Source organism: Schistocerca cancellata, chromosome 3, assembly GCF_023864275.1.
Source record: "Schistocerca cancellata isolate TAMUIC-IGC-003103 chromosome 3, iqSchCanc2.1, whole genome shotgun sequence".
Lineage (NCBI taxonomy): Eukaryota > Metazoa > Arthropoda > Insecta > Orthoptera > Acrididae > Schistocerca > Schistocerca cancellata.
This window is the reverse complement of record NC_064628.1, coordinates 887,502,940-887,527,603: the sequence shown is the minus strand read 5'-3', so window position 1 is coordinate 887,527,603 and position 24,664 is coordinate 887,502,940.

Here is a 24,664-nt window from a genome sequence, read left to right as displayed (position 1 = left end):
ACGTACGCAACTACGCAAAATTCGTTTACAGCAAGCTCCAGTTTTTGACAACATCCCTGGTACTATGTCCGGTTTCATGTATGAATTTCAAGTTAAACAGCACGACACATTTAAAGCCAAACATTATCCTATTCCTTATATTCACAGAGAACAAGTTAAGAAAGAATTACAAGCTATGCTAGACCAAGGAATTATTGAAGCGGCACTTAGTCCGTACATAAACCCGCTCCATATTGTTAAGAAAAAGGATAGCTCACTTCGCCTCGTACTTGATTCGCGTCATGTCAACGACATTATTATTAATGAAACAGATCGCCCACAGACACTAGAAGAACTTCCACAGAAATTTCATGGTACTGCTGTTTATTCCACATTACATTTGAAATTTGCCGCGGGACTGCTATGGTCACAGGTTCGAATCCTGCCCCGGGCATGAGTGTGTGTGATGTCCTTAGGTTAGTTAGGTTTAAGTAGTTCTAAGTTCTAGGGGACTTATGACCTACGATGTTGAGTCCCATAGTGCTCAAAGCCATTTTTTTGAAATGTGGATTTTGGCAAATTCAGCTCCATCATACTGCAGAAAGTTCACAGCTTTTCTCTGTTTTGGTGATTGTTATCAATTTTGCAAATTACCGTTCGGATTAACAATTTCTTCAGCAGCATTTATTCGCGGTTTAAATACTATACTTCTGACAGAACTCAAAGACAGAATCACCACGTATGTAGACGGCATCCTTATCGCAGAAGCAATCTGGTCTGAACACAATCTGATTCTTGAACAACTGTTGCAAACTTTTCGTGCACAAGGACTCACAGTTAATCTTAGCAAATCACACTTTGGCAAAACTTCTATAAAATTTCTTGGACATGTAATTTCAGCAGAAGGCATTACGCCTGACCCGGAAAAACTTCAAGCTTTACGTGACATTACTATTCCAACGACAAAGAAACAACTACGCAGCTTTCTGGGTTTAATTAACTTTTTCCGTAAATTTATTCGTTACTCTGCTTTAGACACCCCTAGATTATGCCAATTGACGGGTAAAAATGCTATTTGGTCATGGGATAGCCAAGCACAGTCTGAGTTTGTTAATTTGAAACATGCCTTGTTGAATGCACCACTTTTATCACACCCAGATCCTACCAGAAATTTTTCCATTGCCACCGACAGTTCTAACACCGCTTTAGGCGTACACATTTTTCAGGAAACTGAAGAAGATAGTACTACAGAAATTAAAAACATCGCTTTTGCAAGTCGCATTCTGTCACCTGCTGAACGCAATTATTCTGTCACAGAACTTGAAACATTGTTTGTTGTATGGGCATTTACCAGATTTAGGCATTATCTTTATGGAAGACATACTACCATTTACACAGGTCATAGATCTATACAGTTTTTACTTTCAGCTAAATTTACACATGACAGGTTGCGCAGATGGAAACTATATTTACAGGAATTTAATTTTACAGTTGTTCACATTCCAGGCACACAAAATATTGTAGCAGACGTACTATCCCGTTCTCTCAGCAACAATCAGCAAGACATCGCAACAAACTTCTACCAAGCAAATTTTAGCGTCATGTATATTCAACAAGTGGCATTCAGAAATTTCATTTCGTCATCATTACGAGACATAGCACAAGAGCAGAGCAAAGACAACGTGTGGAAAGAAATTAAACACCTTTGACAAGATAGGAATAACATCATTAGAAACCATTTACTGTACGCAATAATATTCTGTTTCGCCACTCTCACACTGACAGCAACAACTGGTTATTATGTATTCCTGACGAACTTGTTAACAAATTAATTTGGTATACTCATTTAAGTTACGCGCATTATGGAGCCAGAAAATGTTTTCTTATACTGAGACAGAACTGTTATTTTGCGAACATGGAGAAACGTATTCGACGAGTTTTAGCGTCATGAAAAATCTGCCAGAAAGCTAAATCAGATACGACTTCACATATTCCTCCGTTACATCCCATTTTACCCGATAAATTGAGACACATGGCCGCTGTAGACATTTTTGGTCCGATTCCCAGATCTAATAGAGGTTTTTGTTACATCTTTGTCGCTGTTGAACTCACTTCGAAATTTGTTACCATCACTCCGGTACGCAAAGCTACCGCTATATCTATTTCGAATGCATTTGTAAAACATTTTCTATTCCATGTAGGGCATGTATTGAAAGTAATTTCCGACAATGGACCACAATTTCGATCTGCGATATGAACACGTATGTTACGAGCTAGAAACATTTCGCCGATCTATATACCCAGGTATCACGCCTCTTCGAACTCTTCTGAACGACTAATGAAAGAAATTGGTGAACTATGTAGAATATACGTCCATAAAAAACATATTGATTGGGATACACATATACTCTCATTCCAGGATGTAAATAACCCCATACCAAATGAATCTACTATGCTATCTCCGACTGTCATATTGAAAAATGTTGAACCACCTAACAAAATTAAAGAATTAGTATCTTTTCCTACATCTCGTCAACTACGCCACCATGAAATAATTGACATTGGGCTCAACAACATCAAAAGTGCCGCAGAGCGCCGGAGAAGACAGCAAAAACAGGTTTGTATACTCCGTGACTTTCACATAGGACAGAGGATATTAGTACGAACACATTATTTATCCAACAGAGGAAAAAGTAGATGCAGTAAATTTGAGCTTCTATACGCAGCTCCGTGTAGAATTCGCAGCACTTCTCACCCCAATGTAGTACACGTCGAAACTTTGAGAACCAGAAAAAGCAAGGGCAATCACCATGTTTCCAATATTAAACCCTTTATTGAATGAACATACCTTATGATTTATCACACTGTAATGCCATTTCCAAATATTTATATGAGCACTTGCTGATGATGATGATTATATTTCTTTTTACTTGGCAAGTGCCCGGCAAGGTAAAGGTTAGCAGGTCGCTTTTCTTGTCGTTATATATCAGACCGTGCACATTTTCCATTTTTTATGTATATATGATGATTTTACTACCGAAAGTAGAGTTTTTCTCTGTATTCACTATGAAATCTTTAAGATGTAACTAACACCAGTTGACTTTGACATTTTTCCTTATGACATCTCAATATCTTGACTATTCTACACTTTTTGCTACTACATTATGATATTGTGTGTACATTTTTCCACTTGAAAACTGTCTATGTTGCTGACCTAATATGTTTTTTGTCATGCTATGCTGTATGCTTAGTTATATCACTAGAAACAAGTTTTCATATAATGGGTATATGATTTAAATGCAAGATATTAATCCATATTCATCATTTTCAGAAAGCAATGATGTGTAAAAGAAATAAATTAAACAAACCACAGTGGTTTCTATTAAATGGAAATTTCACCACCAGAATGAACGAAAGTAAGTGCAATACCTTGCCATAAAGAGTAACTGGATCAGAATTAACAAGAATTAACAAGAATATACTATACACGCTGTATGATGGCAGTCTTGACTAATTATTTTTCGTTCAGAATACGAGGCGTTTGATGCAGGCTGTCGGACAGAACTACACGTGTTAATTTTAGTAATGAAATATGCCAGAAGTAAGAAACTCTATAATATATGAAGTAATGAATGATAATGAATAGTTGTATTAAGTAAATGGTACTATGAATATGGATAATGAAGTGTCTATTTTTTGCAGATGATAATAAATAATGATGAATAGTTATATGAAGAATATGGTAATATGAATAATGAAGTTTTTCTTTGCAGATGATGATAATGATGAGGTTTATATATTTTGTATATTTTAGGAGGTGTTATGTAGTTATTTAAGTATTTGTTGCAGTTCCTTTTGACAGTATGTCTTATGTCGCATAGTATAATGACTGAATGTTTTGGGAAAGACAGCTAGAGAACATACATATTAAGTACACATTTCATTACCTGTTAATTTGAAGTTTAATACTTTTCAGCATAATATACATTTCTTCTTTCAGGTCAACAACTGATTTTCTTATTTTTCCAGAAGAAGCTTTTCATGATATTAATATGCTATAAGCACTTAATTATGAAACCTGTTTTAATACTTGCATTTTTTACCCAGTTGTGTCTATCATTTATGAATGTGGTCACATATACTCTACTTGTTTCATAAGCTTGCTACAGCTGACTCATGACGAATGACGTTATTAATCCTTATTTCCAGCAATAAGTCAAAAGCAAATATTTTTATGCCGATCCCAACGGAATGCATTGCTGGCACAAAAAAAAAAAAATATTACCGGTCCCAACTGTTACCGGTATACAACTAAATAATGCTACCAGTTTAAGATATATTTCTAGTCCTAAATATAATGCAAATTTTTCTGATGTATTGATTCCCTTATGTCTAAGTATTAGTGGACTACAGACCTTGAGTAATAGTTACAATGTCTTACATTTAAATATGTGTTATGTCACTTGCATGATATCATATATAAACACTAGCAGCTTGATGCTACACCCAATAACTCCTGTTTTGAATTATGACTTCTGAATAATGCATAAAAAATGCTTGGTAACTGGTCAATGAGTGAAAATAATTACTGTAATGGGATGATTTATGATGCCAATAATTACTGTAATGAGATGACTTGTGCATAAATGCTACGCCAATAATTTCTGTAAATAACATTTTGTTATACTCTATAAATGCTATGCCAATGATTACTGTAACGAGATGACTTATGCATAAATGCTATGCCAATAATTACTGTAACGAGATGACTTATGAATAATGTTCTGTAATACTCCATACATAGTACAGAAATATTTAGTAACTAACCAATGAGTGCCAATAAGTAATCAAATCGGTTGATACACTAATGTAATTCTGAATTAGGACTAGCGTAAGACTTAATGTCCCTCACCTTCTAACCTAATTACTGCAATATCTGTATATCGTGTTCATCCTCATGTTCATGGAGCACTATATTTGGTTTTTGCACTAGTTCTACGTTGATGTAGGAGTATGGATTCTACAAGAATATGGTGTTGATATATCAAGCTGTCCACCACTTTGATCGATGGAGATGTCATTATGGTCCTACTGTTTGGTGCACCTAATGTACTACCAAAATGATAACATACAATATTAATACAACATTTCAGTACCCTGTCTACACTGATAAATACTTCAGGGAAGAGAACTTTAGATTGTCTCACTTGGTGTTGTGCTTCTGTAGAAAGATACGGACTTTCAGTGCAGCTACGTGCAACCCACTGTGCTACAACCATGATGCTATCCTTCCCATTCCTTTCTAAGTTCATGTAAAAATGCTAAAGACTTATACAGTGCGTGTGAACTTTATTTCATTTCTGAATATGTTTAAATTCTTGTCAAATGGTAAAGACTTATAAAGTGCGTGTGCACTTTATGTCACTTGTTAATATATTTTGTACTCATTGCGTATACACTTTGTCATTTCTGTACTCAGTGGGTGTACACTCTAATCCATTTCTTAATATGTTCTGTACTTACATTATTTATCAATAATCTACATCTACATCTACATTTATACTTCGCAAGCCACCCAACGGTGTGTGGCGGAAGGCACTTTACGTGCCACTGTCATTACCTCCCTTTTCTGTTCTAGTCGCGTATGATTCGCGGGAAGAACGACTGTCTGAAAGCCTCCGTGCGCGCTCGAATCTCTCTAATTTTACATCCGTTATCTCCTCGTGAGTTATAAGTAGGGGGAAGCAATATATTCGATACCTCATCCAGAAGCGCACCCTCTCGAAACCTGGCGAGCAAGCTACACCGCGATGCAGTGCGCCTCTATTGCAGAGTCTGCCACTTGAGTTTGCTAAACATCTCCGTAACGCTATCACGGTTACCAAATAACCCTGTGACGAAACGCGCCGCTCTTCTTTGGATCTTCTCTATCTCCTCCGTCAACCCGATCTGGTACGGATCCCACACTGATGAGCAATACTCAAGTATAGGTCGAACGAGTGTTTTGTAAGCCACCTCCTTTGTTGATGGACTACATTTTCTAAGGACTCAACTTGGTACCCGCCTTACCAACAATTAATTTTATGTGATCATTCGACTTCAAATCGTTCCGTACGCATACTCCCAGATATTTTACAGAAGTAACTGCTACCAGTGTTTGTACCGCTATCATATAATCATACAATAAAGGATCCTTCTTTCTATGTATTCGCAATACATTACATTTATCTATGTTAAGGGTCAGTTGCCACTCCCTGCACCAAGTGCCTATCCGCTGCAGATCTTCCTGCATTTCGCTACAACTTTCTAATGGTGCAACTTCTCTGTATACTACAGCATCATCCGCGAAGAGCCGGATGGAACTTCCGACACTATCAATAATGTTATATATTCGTATGTATTCTGTGACTGTAGACTCAGTAAACTAAATAGATTAAAGAAAAATTTGTTGGTCATGGCAAGTCCAATTGAGTCACCATCGCTTCCAAATTGTTGCCCCTCCCCCACTCCCCCCCTCTTCCCAGTGGTGGGTTACGTAAGAGGTCCATGATTAAAGAATTTGTTGCTAGCGCACTCGAGCAGATGTAATTTCGATGGATTGCTCACGCGCTGCCTGCGATATGTAAGCTATAAGAGAAACTCAGACCAGAGAGCAGTGTTGTATGCAGTAAGAGCAGTGTCAGTAGCAAGCAGTAGGAGTAAGTAGTTGCTGGCGAGCAGTCGTGTGTGTGAAGTTTGCTGGGCTGGTCATGGAGAGCGATGGCGGAGCCGGAGCGATATAATATAAGGTAAAAGCAGCCTCGCGCATATGTAGTATTGTTATATCAAGTCCCATGTAAATGTTTTAAAAAAATCTCTAAATAATAATCTTTTTTATAAAAATTAACTTTTGACAATCATTCACCGCAATTTAAGGAATTTACTAATTTCTCCAATCCATGGTCATCACGATTATTGTAAAGAAAAATCAGTTGTTTCCTTTTATACATGACAAATCTATCGGCCAGCATTGCACTGGGCTGTGCCAGAAAAATTGATTATAAGAGCAGATATATACGCGTATCCGCCGACTTCATTGAGGTACGAGTTTTCAGTTTGTTCAGTATAATCTTTCAGGGCCATTCCAAAATGCAGGACTTCGTTCTCAATAGGATATGTGATCACCACGAATGGGCAGTGCATGTGTTCCCACGCTTGTCACAAAGTTAGTAAGAGGTGCTTGTGGCATGGCGTTCCACGCCTCCACCGGAGCAGTTAACAACTTACTGGATGTGCGTTGGCTCATGTGGACATATTGCACACGCATCACACACCTGATGGATTAAGTCGGGCGAAGAAGAATATTCTCCTGTAATGTGAACTACTCCAACCGCACCGTTCGATGCGGCCGCGCATTGTCACCCACAGAAATGAAGTCACGGCCGAATGTACACTACTGCCCATTAAAATTGCTACACCACGAAGTAATGCAGATTATAAGCGGGTATTCATTGGACAAATATATTAAACTAGATCTGACATGTGATTACATTTACACGCAATTTGGGTGCATAGATCCTTAGAAATCAGTACCCAGAACAACCACCTCTGGCCGTAATAACGGCCTTGATGGGCCTGGGCATTGAGTCAAACGCAGCTTGGATGGCGTCTACAGGTACAGCTGCCCATGCAGGTTCAATGCGATACCACAGTTCATCAAGAGTAGTGACTGGCGTATTGTGACGAGCCAGTTGCTCGGCCACCATTGACCAGACGTTTTCAGACGGTGAGAGATCTGGAGAATGTAGTTTGGCAGGGATCGAGTGAAGGGTAGAGCCACGGGTCGTAACACATCTGAAATGTAATGTCCATTGTTCAAAGTGCCGGCAATGCGAACAAGAGGTGACTGAGACGTGTAACAAATGGCACCCCATAGCATCACGCCGGGTGATACGCCACTATGACGAATACACGCTTTCACTGTGCGTTCACCGTGATGTCGCCAAACACGGATGCGACCATCATGATGCTGTAAACAGAACCTGGGTTCATCCGAAAAAAATGACATTTTGCCATTCGTGCACCCAGGTTCGTCGTTGAGTACAGCATTGCAGACGCTCCTGTCTGTGATGGTTGTTGTCTTGCAAACGTCCTCAACTCTTGACTCAGGGATCGAGACGTGGCTGCACGATCCGTTAGAGTCATGCGGATAAGATGCCTGTCATCTCGACTGTCAGTGACACGAGCACTGCTGACGTCCAAAGCTTAACGTTTTAAATTCTCAGTCAATTATTGAAAGATTATAAGTGACCCACAATTTTATTGAGTGATTAGTCACAATGTATTATTGGTAGGTTACGGAATTCATTTATTGGAAGGTTACGCTGAATGTGACTGAAATAAATAATTATATTGTTTTTACTGTTGGGAGGATACGGAATTTTTTTGTGGGGAGGTTACACAGTCCATTCGCCGAATGCGCTCTCGTTGCAGGAGCTTCTTCGCCTGCGCAGTCGATGCAGCCACTCATTGTCATCCGCAAAAACGAACTAAGGGCCGAATGCACAGCCAAAATGACGCACGTGGGCCAGGAGTACTATGTCAGAATAACACTGAGCGATAAGTGAACCGTCTTCAAAGACCTGGATAACAGTACCCCCTTGCAACACTATACGTCCTCACACCATAGCATCTGGAGCACCAAAACGATCACGTTTAGCACAGCTCGATCACCCTCGTGTGGTGAGAAGTGGGAACACGTAATGTGGACCCAGGATCACTGTCGAAACCTATGGTTTTGGTACGCCGCGTGTTATGGTGTGGAAAAGCGCAATGTTGCATGAGCATACTGACCTGCAAAACTTTGAAAACGGTACACTCTGGGAGTCAAAGTTACTGTGGCACTATACTCCTCTCCCACCTGCGTCTTTTCAGAGATACACTAATGACCATTAAAACTGCGACACCGCGAAGATGACGTGCTACCGACGCGAAATTTAGACGACAGGAAGAACATGCTGTGATATGCAAATGATTAGCTTTTCAGAGCATACATATATGTTGGCGCCGGCGGCGACACCTAGAACATGCTGACACGAGGAAAGTTTCCAACCGATTTTTCATACACGAACAGCAGTTGACCGGCGTTGCCTGCTGAAACGTTGTTGTGATGCCTCGTGTAAGGAGGAGAAATACGTACCATCACGTTTCCGACTTTAACAAAGGTCGGATTGTAGCCTACCGCTATTGCGGTTTATCGTATCGCGAAATTGATGCTTGCGTTGGTCGAGATCCAATGACTGTTAGCAGAATATGGAATCGGTGGGTTCAGGAGGGTAATACGGAACGCCGTGCTGGACCCCAACGGCCTCGTGTCACTGACAGTCGAGATGACAGGCATCTTATCCGCATGGCTGTAACGCATCGTGCAGCCACGTCTCGATCCCTGAGTCAAGAGTTTGGGACGTTTGAAAGACAACAATCATCTGCACGAACAGTTCGACGACATTTGCAGCAGCATGGACTATGAGCTTGGAGACCATGGCTGCGGTTACCCTTGACGCTGCATCACAGACAGGAGCGTCTGCGATGGTGTACTCAACGACGAACCTGGGTGCACGAATGGCAAAACGTAATTTTTTTCGAATGAATCCAGGTTCTGTTTACAGCATCATGATCGTCGCATTCGTGTTTGGTGGCATCGCGGTCAACGCACATTTGAAGCTTGTATTCGTCATCGCCATACTGGCGTATCGCCCTGCGTGATAGTATGGCGTGCCATTCGTTACACATCTCGGTCACCTCCTGTTCGCATTGACGGCACTTTGAACCGTGGACGTTACATTTCACATGTGTTACGACCCGTGGCTCTACCCTTCATTCAATCCCTCCGAAACCCTACATTTCAGCAGGATAATGCACGACCGCACGACCGCACCGGCCTTTCTGGATACAGAAAATGTTCCACTGCTGCCTTGGCCAGCAAATTCTCCAGATCTCTCACCGTCTGAAAACGTCTGGTCAATGGTGGCCGAGCAACTGGCTCGTCACAATACGCCAGTCACTACTCTTGATGAACTGTGGTATCGTGTTGAAGCTGCATGGGCAGCTGTACCTGTACACGCCATCCAAGCTGCGTTTGACTCAATGCCCAGGCGCATCAAGGCCTTTATTACGACCAGAGGTGGTTGTTCGAGGGACTGATTTCTCAGTATCTATGCACCCAAATTGTGTGTAAATGTAATCACATGTCATATCTAGTTTAATATATTTGTCCAATAAATACCCGCTTATAATCTGCATTACTTCTTGGTGTAGCAATTTTAATGGGCAGTAGTGTACATTCGGCCGTGACTTCATTTCTATGGATGACAATGGGCGGCCGCATCCAACGGTGCGGTTGGAGTAGTTCACATTACAGGAGAATATTCTTCTTCTCCCGACTTAATCCATCAGGTGTGTGATGCGTGTGCAATACGTCCACATGAGCCAACGCACATCCAGTAAGTTGTTAACTGCTCCGGTGGAGGCGTGGAACGCCATGCCACGAGCACCTCTTACTAACTTTGTGACCAGCGTGGGAACACATACACTGCACATTCGTGGTGATCACATATCCTATTGAGAACGAAGTCCTGCATTTTTTAATGTCCAGGGAACCACCTTGAATATTTGTGGCTTCAAAGTAACTATAGCAGACGTTCAAAATACCGATTCAGTTTTAATTTCTTTATTTTCACACGACCGGTTTCGGACTGTTAGCCCATCTTCAGGTATCGTAACCGTGTTGTGGTCCCTGAGCGCATTCTTTCAATGACCTTCTGTGCCCTACTGTAGGAGCTCTTTCTCTCTATTGTCGAAGTTTCATTGACCTATATTCTGTTCTGCTCTCATAGACAGCACACCGCGCCTGGAACACGCGGCACTCGGGGACCATCTACATCTACATCTACGTGATTACTCTGCTATTCACAACAAACTGCCTGGGAGAGGGTTCAATTAACCACCTTTAAGCTGTCTCTACCGTTCCACTCTCGAACGGCACGCGGGAAAAACGAGAACTTAAATTTTTCTGTGCGAGCCCTGATTTCTCTTATTTTATCGTTATGGTCATTTCTCCATATGTAGGTGGGTGCCAACAGAATGTTTTCGTAATCGAAGGAGAAAACTGGTGATTGAAATTTCATGAGACGATCCCGTCGCAACGCAAAACGCCTTTGTTTTAATGATTGCCACTCCACTTCACGTTTCATGTCTGTGACACTATCTTCCCTATTTCCCGAATGCCCTTCTTTGTACTTTTTCCGTGTCAGCCGTCAGTCCCACCTGATGCGGATCCCACACCGCACTGCAATAGTCCAGAATAGGTCGGACAAGCGTGGTGTAAGCAGTCTCTATAGTAGATCTGTTGCACCTTCTAAGTGTTCTGTCACTGAATCGCAGTCTTCGGTTTCCTCTACCCACAATATTATGTATGTGATCGTTCCAATTTACTTTTTTTGTAATTGTAGTCCCTAAGTATTTTAGTTGAATAGTTTAGTGAATCACAGCACAGTAACGATACCTCAAAATGGGCTTATGATAGTCCGAAACCGGTCGTGTGAAAATAAAGAAACTTACAACCGAAGCGGTATTTTCAACCTCTGCTACAATTCTCAAATGCGGATGTCCTCCTAACAGGATTGTTTGTTCAAAGTAATTATTGTGTTTCTATAAAAGTGTCGTTTCTGTTTGTCTCAATGGTTCAAATGGCTCTGAGCACTATGGGAGTTAACATCTGTGGTCATCAGTCCCCTAGAACTTAGAACTACTTAAACCTAACTAACCTAAGGACATCACACACATCCATGCCCGAGGCATGATTCAAACCTGCGACCGTAGCGGTCACGCGGTTCCAGACTGAAGCGCCTAGAACCGCACGGCCACAACGGCCGGCTTTGTCTCAATGCATACTTCTTTCAGTGACCTGTGCCCTGCTGTACGACTTCTCTCTATCTATTGTCGAAGTTTCATTGAGCTATATTATTTGGCAGTGACACATCACGCGAAACCTACTTTCGTCCATCAAATTCTGTAAACCTGTGTGTAAAGAATCAGGCCACATATCAATTCCATATAGCTACGCCATTGCAGTAGAGCGGAATAATGCGGTAATTCTGCACAATACGGGGATGGTACAGATCCGAACAAATAGCAAGGGAAAATTTCGACCACTGAAGAGTGTGGGCGATTCTCATCAGCATTCAGACTAAGCCGACATCCATGGCCGACAGCAATTTCTTTCACTCCACGCAAAATAATGTAATAACAAGCATTGAACCGCTGCAATGGGATAATACACTGAACAGCCTAAGAAACAGGTAAATCTGCCTAATATCGTGTAGGGCTCCCGCGAGCACACAGATGTGCCGCAACACGACGTGCCATGGACTCGACTAAGGTCTGAAATAGTGCTTGAGGGAACAGATGTCATGAATCCTGCAAGGCTGTGCTTAAATACCTAAGAGTACGATGATGTGGAGATCTCTTCTGAACAGCACATTGCAAGGCATACCAGATATTCTCAATTAGGTTCATGTCTGCGGAGTCTTGTGGCCAACTGAAGTGTTTAAACGTAGATTAATGTCCCTGGAGCCACTCTGTAGCAATTCTGGACGTATGGGGTGTCGCATTGTCCTGTTGGAATTGCCCAAGTCCGTCGGAATCCACAATGGACATGAATGGATGCAGGTGATCGGATAGAATGCTTACATCCTTGTCACCTGTCAGAGTCGTATCTAGTCATATCAGGGGTCCCGTATCACTCCACCTGCACACGCTGCATTCCATCATAGAGCCTCCACCAGCTTGAACAGCCAACAGTCCCCTGCTATCATGCAGAGTCCATGGAATCATGAGGTTGACGCCATACCCGTACAAATCCGGTGCGCTCGATACAATTTGAAAGGAGATTCATCCATTAGGCAACATGTTTCCAGTCATCAAGAGTGCAATGACGGTTTTGACGGACCCAGGCGAGGCGTAAAGGTTTGTGTCTCGCAGTTATCGAGGGTACACGAGTGGGCCTTTGGCTCCCAAAGCGCACATCGATTATGTTTCATTGTATGGTTCGCACGCTGACACTTGTTGATGGCTCAGCATTGAAATCCGCAGCAAATTGCGGAAGCGTTACACTTCTTTTACGTTCAACGAGCCTCTTCAGTCGTCGTTTCTCTCGTTCTTGTAAGGTGTCGGAGATTTGATAATTTACTCGACTCCTGATTGGCGCGGTACACTTGAAAAGTGGTTTTACTGGAAGAGGCCCACTGAATCAATACCTGGGATATGCTATGTCGTGTCGCCGCGCGGGATTGGCCGAGCGGTCTAGGGGCGCTGCAGTCATGTACTGTGCGGCTGGTCCCGGCAGAGGTTCGAGTCCTCCCTCGGGCATGGTTTGGTTGGTTAGTGTTGTTTAACGTTCCGTCGGCAACGAGGTCATTAGAGACGGAACGCAAGCTCGGGTTAGGGAAGGATGGGGAAGGAAATCGGCCGTGCCCTTTCAAAGGAACCATCCCGGCGTTTGCCTGAAACGATTTAGGGAAATCACGGAAAACCCCTCGGGCATGGGTGTGTGTGTTTGTCCCTAGGATAATTTAGGTTAAGTAGTATGTAGGCTTACGGACTGATCACCTTAGCTGTTAATTCTCATAAGATTTCACACACATTTGAACATATGCTATGTCCCATCGCTCGTGTGCCGACTATAATACCACGTTCAAGTGGCTCTGAGCACTATGGGACTTAACTGCTGAGGTCATCAGTCCCCTAGAACTTAGAACTACTTAAACGTAACTAACCTAAGGACATCACACACATCCATGCCCGAGGCAGCATTCGAACCTGCGACCGTAGCGGTCGCGCGGTTCCAGACTGTAGCGCCTAGAACCGCTCGGCCACTCCGGCCGGCCCTATACCACGTTCAAACTCACTTAAATCTTGATAACCTGCCATTGTAGCACCGGTAACCGATCTAACAACTACAACAGACACTTGTTTTATACAGGCGTTGCCGCCCGCAGCATCGTATTCTGCCTGCTTACATATATCTGTATTTGATACGCATGCCTATGCCAGTGCTTCAGCGTATAAGTAGCTGGACCGCATGATCCTCAGTGCATGTGTGTTAACGCTGTAACGGGTATAAGTACAGATATTTTTATTTGTGGTACTTCATAACGTACAGACATCACTGTTTCCAACATTTTCCCCTAAAACATACCACAAACATTACGACTTGATAAAACTTCCTGGCAGATTAAAACTGTGTGCCCGACCGAGACTCGAACTCGGGACCTTTGCCTTTCGCGGGCAAGTGTTCTACCATCTGAGCTACCGAAGCACGAGTCACGCCTGGTCCTCACAGCTTTACTTTATCTCGTCTCCCACCTTCCAAACTTTACAGAAGCTCTCCTCTTTCCGAGAAACGTGCCTCGCTTATCCGTTGCAAAAATTAGTATTGTTCCCAAGTAGCAGTTAATTTTAGTGAGCAAATTAAGAATGTACGCTGTTGTAAATCAGTAACTGATCTTTCCTACCATTCAAGAAGAACTTGCCACCAATATAATATTTTTCGTTCTGGTGTCAGTGTTCGATTGGACCAATAATCAACTAACTATTATTTTTCTCTGGGCAAGTTGTGACCTGCCTCGCAACTCAGCATGGCTTTCGATCTCAGCCTAGTATCGAGAACATCGAAAACACGGTTGCTTATCCGCGAAAGCCGCTCTCGTATTTACAGTCGTATGTAATATGAAAAACGAGGATAATGGAATGTAGTCGAATTAAGTCGGGTGATGTTGAGGGTATTAGATTAGGAAATGAGACACTTAAAGTAGTAAAGGAGTTTTGCTATTTGGGGAGCAAAATAACTGATGATGGTCGAAGTAGAAAGGATATAAAATGTAGACTGGCAATGGCAAGGAAAGCGTTTCTGAAGAAGAGAAATTTGTTAACATCGAGTATAGATTTAAGTGTCAGGAAGTCATTTCTGAAAGTATTTGTATGGAGTGTAGCCTTGTATGGAAGTGAAACATGGACGGTAAATAGTTTGGACAAGAAGAGAACAGAAGCTTTCGAAATGTGGTGCTACAGAAGAATGCTGAAGATTAGATGGGTGGAACACATAACTAATGAGGAAGTATTGAATAAGATTGGGGAGAAGAGAAGTTTGTGGCACAACTTGACCAGAAGAAGGGATCGGTTGGTAGGACATGTTCTGAGGCATCAAGGGATCACCAATTTAGTATTGGAGGGCAGCGTGGAGGGTAAAAATTGTAGAGGGAGACCAAGAGAGGAATACACTAAACAGATGCAGAAGAATGTAGGTTGCAGTAGGTACTGGGAGATGAAGAAGCTTGCACAGGATAGGGTAACATGGAGAGCTGCATCAAACCAGTCTGAGGACTGAAAACCACAACAACAACAACAACAACATGTAATATGAATAATGACAATTTACGTACATCCAACATCGTACGTGCAAAATAATGCACTCTTCATTTGACGGCGTGCACAAATTGAGGGACTGCAAGGTTCGCAGGAGAGCTTCTGTAATGTTTGGAAGGTTGGAGACGAGATACTGGCAGAAGTAAAGCTGTGAGGACCGGGCGTGAGTCGTGCTTTGGTAGCTCAGATGGTAGAGCACTTGCCCGCGAAAGGCAAAGGTCCCGAGTTCGAGTCTCAGCCAGGAAGTTTCATATCAGCGCACACTCCGCTGCAGAGTGAAAATCTCATTCTGATTACGACTTGATGTTTTCTGTGTGGTCATAACTGCCCCACTAAGTGGACGACAACTTTCAGTATATACTAACCGTTATGCATCCACACATCCAGACCTCAACAATTGACCTGCTGCCCACGGGGATGTAATCATTAATGATTTGCTTTTGTCACATGCACTTGGAGGTATTATCCTCCCTAAAATTATCCTGGCTTTTAATACCCACGATTCCTAGTCGGAAGATGACGTAAATACTGCTGTAATGTTGTTTAGTACTCTTTCCTCAGTCACAAATAGAAGTATCTTCGCTTATACCCGTTACACCCAGCTATGGGAGACATTGGGAAACTTGGAAATAACTGAAAACTACTAGTTAGTTACTGAAGGAAACCTATTGTAGGAAGTAGTTGAACGCCCTGAGCACCCCAGCCACAAGCGCAGGAGGAAGCTGGAAGCACGCTTGGAGGCATGGAGCGTATGGGATGCGGCGAGAGGAGTTGAGTGAGAAAATAAATCGATAAGGAAGCATACCTCTGCAGCAGAATTAATAAAAGAGGAATTTACTGGCAGCTTCCAGGCCGCACCGTTCTTTTGAGAACGCCGGCGCCCCGAGCGATATGTGCGGGGGACGAATTTTCTAGGAGCGCATTCAAGGCTGACGTATAGTTTTGGGAGGCGCGGTTGGAGTGAGGAAGAATTGAGAAAGATTCTGAGGCTGCTGTAGCTATGTAGGGACGGCTTTTGTTGGGTTGATAGTTGATGAAAAGCCGAACATTTTAGAGAATGTTACAAGCTGTTCCGTCGCACTGCAATTCATTGTTACGAATTCTAACAGTTTAATACTCTCTCTCTCTCTCTCTCTCTCTCTCTCTCTCTCTCTCTCTCTCTCACACACACACACACACACACACACACACACACAATTTAAAAAAATTACCAATGAGTCTGCGCAGCGGTTGTGTATGTATTAGAGAAGTAATCGTTACGCTTTTTGGCACCAGTCGCAGGTCATATAAACAACTACTTTAATTTTAGTTTCTTGCTGTTGTAGTTGCTGTTATTGCTGTTTTCATCAGTCTGAATACAGATTTGATGTGGCTCACCACCCTAGCCTCTTGTCTGCAAGTTGCTTAATCTCCACACAACTACTGCAAATTACCTATCTTTGAATCCGATTACTTCAGTCAACATTGTTCTTAAATTGTTTCTCTCATAACGTCTCCATTTGCAAACTGACTCTTCCTTAGCGCCTCCGATGTATCCCCTCGAACTCACTGTCCTTTTACTCCAATTATTTCATCAATATCATATTTGCCTCCGATTTGATCCAGTAACATTACATAATTAATTCTGTTCATCCATCTTATCTCCAGTATTCTAAAGTAATAAGTTTAGCTATCTTGTTGTCGGAACTTTTATCGCCCACGTTTCACTTCCACATAATGCTATACTCCATATATACACTTTGAGCGAAGATTTCGTAGCACTTAAAATTTATATGAAAGCTCGATGCATTCATGTTTTTCAGAAAATCATTTCTTGCAACTTACAGCCTGCATTACAGCATACTCTTCTGCTACCATCAGTTACGTTGCTGCTTTAATAGCAAAACTCAGCTACTACTTTTAGTGCGTCATTACCTAATCTAATTCCCTTAACATCAACCGAAATTATCAAAGTGCACTCCATTGCCTTTGTTTTACTTCTGTTGATGTTCAGCACTGATTATATGTAATTTACTAAACGTTAGGCTTAATGCCCATTGTTTTCCCATGTACTAGTATACTGCTACATTCTATTGGACAAAGCTGAGTTGTTCTACTTTCGTAGACAGCTGTGTTCATTCCTTCCACATGCTCAGTCCGACTTTCAGCTCCGTAAAGTCAACAGGTGAAATCTGAGAGGAACATCAGTAAATTAGTGTGTCTTTGTGTGTTACGAAAATGGAACAGAAGAATTTAGAGCAAAGTTATGCCATCAATTTTTGTGTTAAATTTGGGGAATCGACGAGTGTGATCTTTGAAAAGCTGGAACAGGCCTTTGGGGTACATTCCTTACCAAGAGTTCAAGTTTTTCGTGGGCACAAATCATTTTTTGAAAGCCGAGATCCTGTTGAAGATGGACTTCACTCAGTAAGATCTTTAACTTCAAAAACGGACGAAAACGTGTGCGTGCTCTTGTGAGATCAAACCGACGTTCAACAATTAGGATAATGTGTGGCCTTTTCAACTTCAACACTTTCATCGTACATCAATTTTCGACCGAAGTTTTTCACATGCGAAAAGTGTGTGCCAAAATGGTGCCGAAAAACGTCACAACTGAGCAGAAGGACAATCGAAACAACGTGTATGGTGATCTTGACAGGATTGCCAATGATCGCGAATGGTTCAACGTGTGATCTCGGGTGATGAAGAATGCTGTATTTTTGAGTGCCATCCTGAGGCAAAGCGGCAAATTGAGGCGTGGCACACTGAGACCTTGTAGACCGAAGAAACATCGAGTCAGCAAATCAAAGAGCAAAACATTGCTGATTTCCTTTTTGACAGCAGGCGTATCGCAAATAAAGTTGTTCCTCCGGTATAAACTGCCAACCAATTTTTTAAAAAGATGTCCTTGAAAGGTTTAGGAAAAGGGTAAATCGAATGAGACCGGACGTTGCAGATAAGTGGATGATGCATCATCATGACAACGTCCCATATCACACGGCCACGTCGCTCACGAAATTTTTTACATCAAAAGGCATTCCTGTTATTCGACAGCCCCCCCCCCCCCCCTATTCACCTGATTTGCGTCCTTGTGACTTCTCTCGTTTTCCGAAACTGAAAAATGTCTTAAAGAGGACGTCATTTTGGGACTCTGGGGAACATTCATGAGAATGTGACCGACATGTTAAAGGCCCTACCAGTTATAACCTTTCAGTGCTCCTGGAAAGACTGGGAATGACGACTCCGCCGTGGTATAGCTGTCGAAGCGAACTGTTTTGAAGGGCACAATACTGTTGTTTGAAAAACATGATAACTTTGGTAGATACAAAGCAGTCTTCATTACTTTTTCACGTACCTCCTATCATAGATATTCAAAATTGCTGCATAAATATGAGCCCAGTGTAATGTAGCGGCCGTGCTGTTACGCGTACAGAGGTCAGAATCGTACTACGTCGGTTTGAAGACCATCATAGCGAACTCACGTTGATGTCTTGGTACCAAACTAGCCTGATCTGAAACCCTTGGGACACATTTGTAATGCTTTTGGGCACCGGCTTTGCGTCCACAGACCACCGGTTCGTAGTTTCGTGGAACTGCGTGACCTATGTCTAAACAAACAGCGTCACATACCTCCAGCAACCTCTCAAGGAGTTTCGAATCCATTACACTCACAAGCGCTGCTGCACTGTTATCCAAATGTGGGGCGACACGCTATTAACTGTTCATAATGTTTTGACTGATTAGTGCATATCTTTATACAATAGTTGTACTCGGTATATTATGCAACAAAAATTGTAAGTCATAGGTAACAGACAAGTTACTTGAGCCGATAGGTTATTTTAAAGCTAAGATTGTAGAGACGATAAAAGGTTCTCTAACCTGAATATTGAGGGACAGAGGAAGTAACGGTACGACATAACTGGTGCCACTTTAAGAAACACTAGGAATTTGTCGTTGACGTGTTCACCTTCTGTTGTTCATTGATGTTTACCGAAAATGGAGCATTTGTCTTTATAAGAATTTTTAGGCCAGCATTTAATGTATAGTGCAGGAAGAAATAGCCCTAATACCCAGAGTGTCGCATGGGTAGTCTGAGAGAATTTTCGCTACACGTGTCACCTCAAGTGTAAGAAAATTATTGCCACTGAAACACGTGTCAGCCCCAGTGTCAAAACAATACCATCATTTATAAAGGGGTGCGAGAAACTATATGTTTCAACTCGCAGGCAGTTGTGAAAGCTGTCGACTAAGAATTATTCATGCGGCACGGCATAACTCTAGGAAGTCTTGAGCGACCTTGTGGAGAGGGTTCATCGGTAAAGCCTCATCCTCCCCCCCCCCCTTTCCCGTCCTGGTCAAGGAGAGCAGGCTGTTAGGATCATAGCTGCCTGTCTCACTGGACAACGGGCGACCGGGATATTACGGCGCGTGACGCAATTTTTATGCGCCAATGTAATGTATGCATTATTGAGACTGATGGACGGCAAATTTTACGTCTTCTATGAGCGAAGTTGTTGCTGGAAGGCGACTTCTTAAGACGACATTGATGAATCGTTGTGGCAGAACCTGAAGCAGTGTTCGCACAATTACTACTTATAACATCCCTCCTCTTTCGGCAAATTTTACTAGCTGTTTGGACTGGATTATTTATATTTTTGCCCAGAGTACCAAATTGAATTTTTACCAATTGACCGCATCGCTTTCTTCCATGAGCGAGAACATTGCTTTTATATACGGTTCTCTGTGGACCGGATACTCGGAATATAAAAATGTGTTTTCACTAGTAAAACACAAAAGACATAAAGCAGATTTTTTATCCTTTGCTGTTTATTTTGCTTCGAGCATAACAATCTAATAATACCTCAACTACGTATTCTTCATACACTTCTCTATGAGATGATTCCAAGCATTTACGCCACGTAGTTTAGCACTAATTTTCGTGCATATAATGGCGGACAACAATAAATGGTGGAACACTTTACAACAGTGTTTGTTTCTTTCTACTACTGAACGTGAACAAACTTTCTCTCGTGTCGGCTCCGTCTTCGTAAAGACGGATACAGCTGAAGTCTTTGCTCTGTATATCGCACGCAACAAACTCTGTAAAATGTTACGTTTATATATGAATCCTGTTGCTTCGGAGATCTAAATAAAACCGAGATACTATATACTGGAGTTGAAACGTATGTAGTATAAAGCAACTCCCTCCTCTACGAATACAGGCCCCCTCTCCGAACTGCGCAAATGAATTCCGCTCGGTCATTCAGCCGAGTTATATGTTCGTTCCTGCATCTTCCTCAGAAGACGACAAGTGCGAAACTTGCCGAAATGTCACTCCGAAACAAATATAGCTCGGCTGATACCCCGAGAGTTAGGGTTCTATACCTGAATCGTTAAAAGCGGAACCCTTACAGGATCATTTTCTTGTCCGTCTGTCTGTCTGTGTGTCCGTGTGTCTGACTGTTAACAAGACTTTTCATGAGGAACAGGTAGACGTACCGAGCTGAAGTTTAGGTCACTTACTACGATCTACGGTCTCTTGGCGGTGTAAAAAAATGAATGCAATCAACCGACACGGCCATTTGTGTCAAATATTTTTATACGCGCAAAGTTACTCATCAAAACCTGTAGGGAACTTACTGTTAACCTAAAATCATAAAATTTACCAAGACGCAAGGCGTCATAGTAATTATATCAGACGGAAAAAAAAATTTGTTACGTTTTATCAGAGTGTCTTTCTGTCCGTCCGTCTGCTAAGACTCCTTTCTTTCTCAGGACGGGTATACATAACAATCTGAAATTTATGTTACATACTAAGGTCTATGGTTCCTTGGCGGGGCGGTATACGTAAGCTTCTAAGTCAACGCAATCAAAAGGTACTTGCATTTACGGCACATATTTTGATACTCGAAAACCCACTCATCGAAAACTGTGGGATACTTCCCTTTGATGTAGAATCATGAAATTTGGCAAGAAGCAAGGCTTCCCAATACAAGTAAATGAAAAAATAGGAAAATTGTTAATATGTAGTTACATCACGCTAAAGAATGGTATTTGTTATCTGACTGTTTGTCCGTCTGCCTGTTACGCCCCGTTTTTCTCATGAACGGGTATACGCATCAAGTTAAAATTTGTGAGTAGTGAGGTCTACGGTCCTTTGGTGATGAAGAAAAGTTAATCTGCTAAGGCAGCATAATCAAAAGATACGGCCCCTTACGTCACATATTTTGATGCTCGCCAAAGCACTCGTTGAAACGTATGGGATACTTCCCGTTGACGTAGAATCAATCTACGACACGAAAAACTTTTTCTTTTGTATTTGTTAGCCGACTTCACACTTGAAATTCTACATCTTTATCCACATCTACATCCATACTCCACAAGCCACCTGGCGGTGAGGGGCGGAGTGTACTTTGAGTACCTCTATCGGTTCTCCCTTCTATTCCAGTCTCGTATTGTTCATGGAAAGAAAGATTGTCAGTGTGCCTCTGTCTAGGATCTAATCTCTCTGATTTTATCCTCACGGCCTGTTCGCGAGATATACATAGGAGAGAGCAATATACTGCTTGACTCCTCGGTGAAGGTATGTTCTCGAAACTTCAACAAAAGCCGGTACCGAGCTACTGAGCGTCTCTCTTGCACAGTCTTCCACTGGAGTTTATCTATCATCTCCGTAACGCTTTCGCTATTACCAAATGATCCTGTAACGAAGCGCGCTGCTCTCCATTGGATCTTCTCTATCTCTTCTATCAACCCTATCTGATATGGATCCCACACCGGTGAGCAGTATTAAAGCAGTGCGCGAACAAGTGTACTGTAACCTACTTCCTTCGTTTTCGGACTGCATTTCCTTAGGATTCTTCCAATGAATCTCAGTCTGGCATCTGCTTTACCGACGATTAATTTTATGTGGTCATTCCATTTTAAATCACTCCTAATGCCTACTCCCAGATAATTTATGGAATTAACTGCTCCCAGTTGCTGACCCGCTATATTGTAGCTAAATGATAAAGGATCTTTCTTCCTATGTATTCGCAGCACACTACACTTGTCTGCATTCAGATTCAATTGCCATTTCCCGCACCATGCGTCAATTGTTGCAGATGCTCCTGCATTTCAGTACAATTTTCAATTGTTACAACCTCTCGATATACTACAGCATCATCCGCAAAAAGCCTCAGTGAACTTCCGATGTTATCCAAAAGGTCATTTATGCATATTTTGAACAACAACGGTCCCACGACACTCCCCTGCGGCACACCTGAAATCACTCTTACTTCGGAAGTCTTCACTCCATTGAGAATGACATGCTGCGTTCTCGAACGTTTTGGAGCCTCTAGGACAGATATCTTGCGAGTATCAGTGTCGACAACAGGCAAAAATCGTTGGGTTCTCTATTGACGGAATGTAGGAATTGTGTGTATACTTAACTAGGTCTGTAGGGAAGCCTCAGCTATTCGCACCTGGCTAATTTTTTCGTCTATTTTTTTCTGTCACCTAGCAGTGTTATGCCATACGTTTCAACGTATTCCGTACCACACGTTTCCGATTCTCTAGGTATCTGCAATATCTGCATTCTTTTCTCGTTACTTTAAGAAGGCACGTTCTACATCTACATCTACATCTACATTTATACTCCGCAAGCCACCCAACGGTGTGTGGCGGAGGGCACTTTACGTGCCACTGTCATTACCTCCTTTTCCTGTTCCAGTCGCGTATGGTTCGCGGTAAGAACGACTGTCTGAAAGCCTCTGTGCGCGCTCTAATCTCTCTAATTTTACATTCGTGATCTCCTCGGGAGGTATAAGTAGGGGGAAGCAATATATTCGATACCTCATCCAGAAACGCACCCTCTCGAAACCTGGCGAGCAAGCTACACCGCGATGCAGAGCGCCTCTCATGCAGAGTCTGCCACTTGAGTTTGTTAAACATCTCCGTAACGCTATCACGGTTACGCGCCGCTCTTCTTTGGATCTTCTCTATCTCCTCCGTCAACCCGATCTGGTACGAATCCCACACTGATGAGCAATACTCAAGTATAGGTCGAACGAGTGTTTTGTAAGCCACCTCCTTTGTTGATGGACTACATTTTCTAAGGACTCTCCCAATGAATCTCAACCTGGTACCCGCCTTACCAACAATTAATTTTATATGATCATTCCACTTCAAATCGTTCCGCACGCATACTCCCAGATATTTTACAGAAGTAACTGCTACCAGTGTTTGTTCCGCTATCATATAATCATACAATAAAGGATCCTTCTTTCTATGTATTCTCAATACATTACATTTGTCTATGTTAAGGGTCAGTTGCCACTCCCTGCACCAAGTGCCTATCCGCTGCAGATCTTCCTGCATTTCGCTACAATTTTCTAATGCTGCAACTTCTCTGTATACTACAGCATCATCCGCGAAAAGCCGCATGGAACTTCCGACACTATCTACTAGATCATTTATATATATTGTGAAAAGCAATGGTCCCATAACACTCCCCTGTGGCACGCCAGAGGTTACTTTAACGTCTGTAGACGTCTCTCCGTTGATAACAACATGCTGTGTTCTGTTTGCTAAAAACTCTTCAATCCAGCCACACAGCTGGTCTGATATTCCGTAGGCTCTTACTTTGTTTATCAGGCGACAGTGCGGAACTGTATCGAACGCCTTCCGGAAGTCAAGAAAAATAGCATCTACCTGGGAGCCTGTATCTAATATTTTCTGGGTCTCATGAACAAATAGAGCGAGTTGGGTCTCACACGATCGCTGTTTCTGGAACCATGTTGATTCCTACATAGTAGATTCTGAGTTTCCAAAAACGACATGATACTCGAGCAAAAAAGTCAGAAAATTCTACCGAGATTTTATTGCCATCAATAAAGTAGTGAACCGGAACTCTCAATTCTCGTCGTCGTCGTTGTCGTACGTTACAGTGCTCTCGAAATCTCCCCCTCCTGTTACGGAACGCCCTGAATTGCGTGCGACGGCCTCCGTTCGGCGATATTTCCCGGGCAGCTTACTTCACTTCCCGCAGGCCCGTTTCCTGGGAACCTCCCACGCGCTGCGTTATGCGCTCTCCCGCGCGGCTCCACTTATCTCGCGAAGCCCCTGGGGCGCCATCCGTCTGCCGTTTCGCAGGATCGAGCTGCGGCTGGCGCTATCTGTGGGGAACGTGCTCCGCGGCAGGAACGTGACGTCGCTAGCAAAGCCGTGTGTCGCTGATGGCTCGCCAGCTACACGTCCTTCGCAC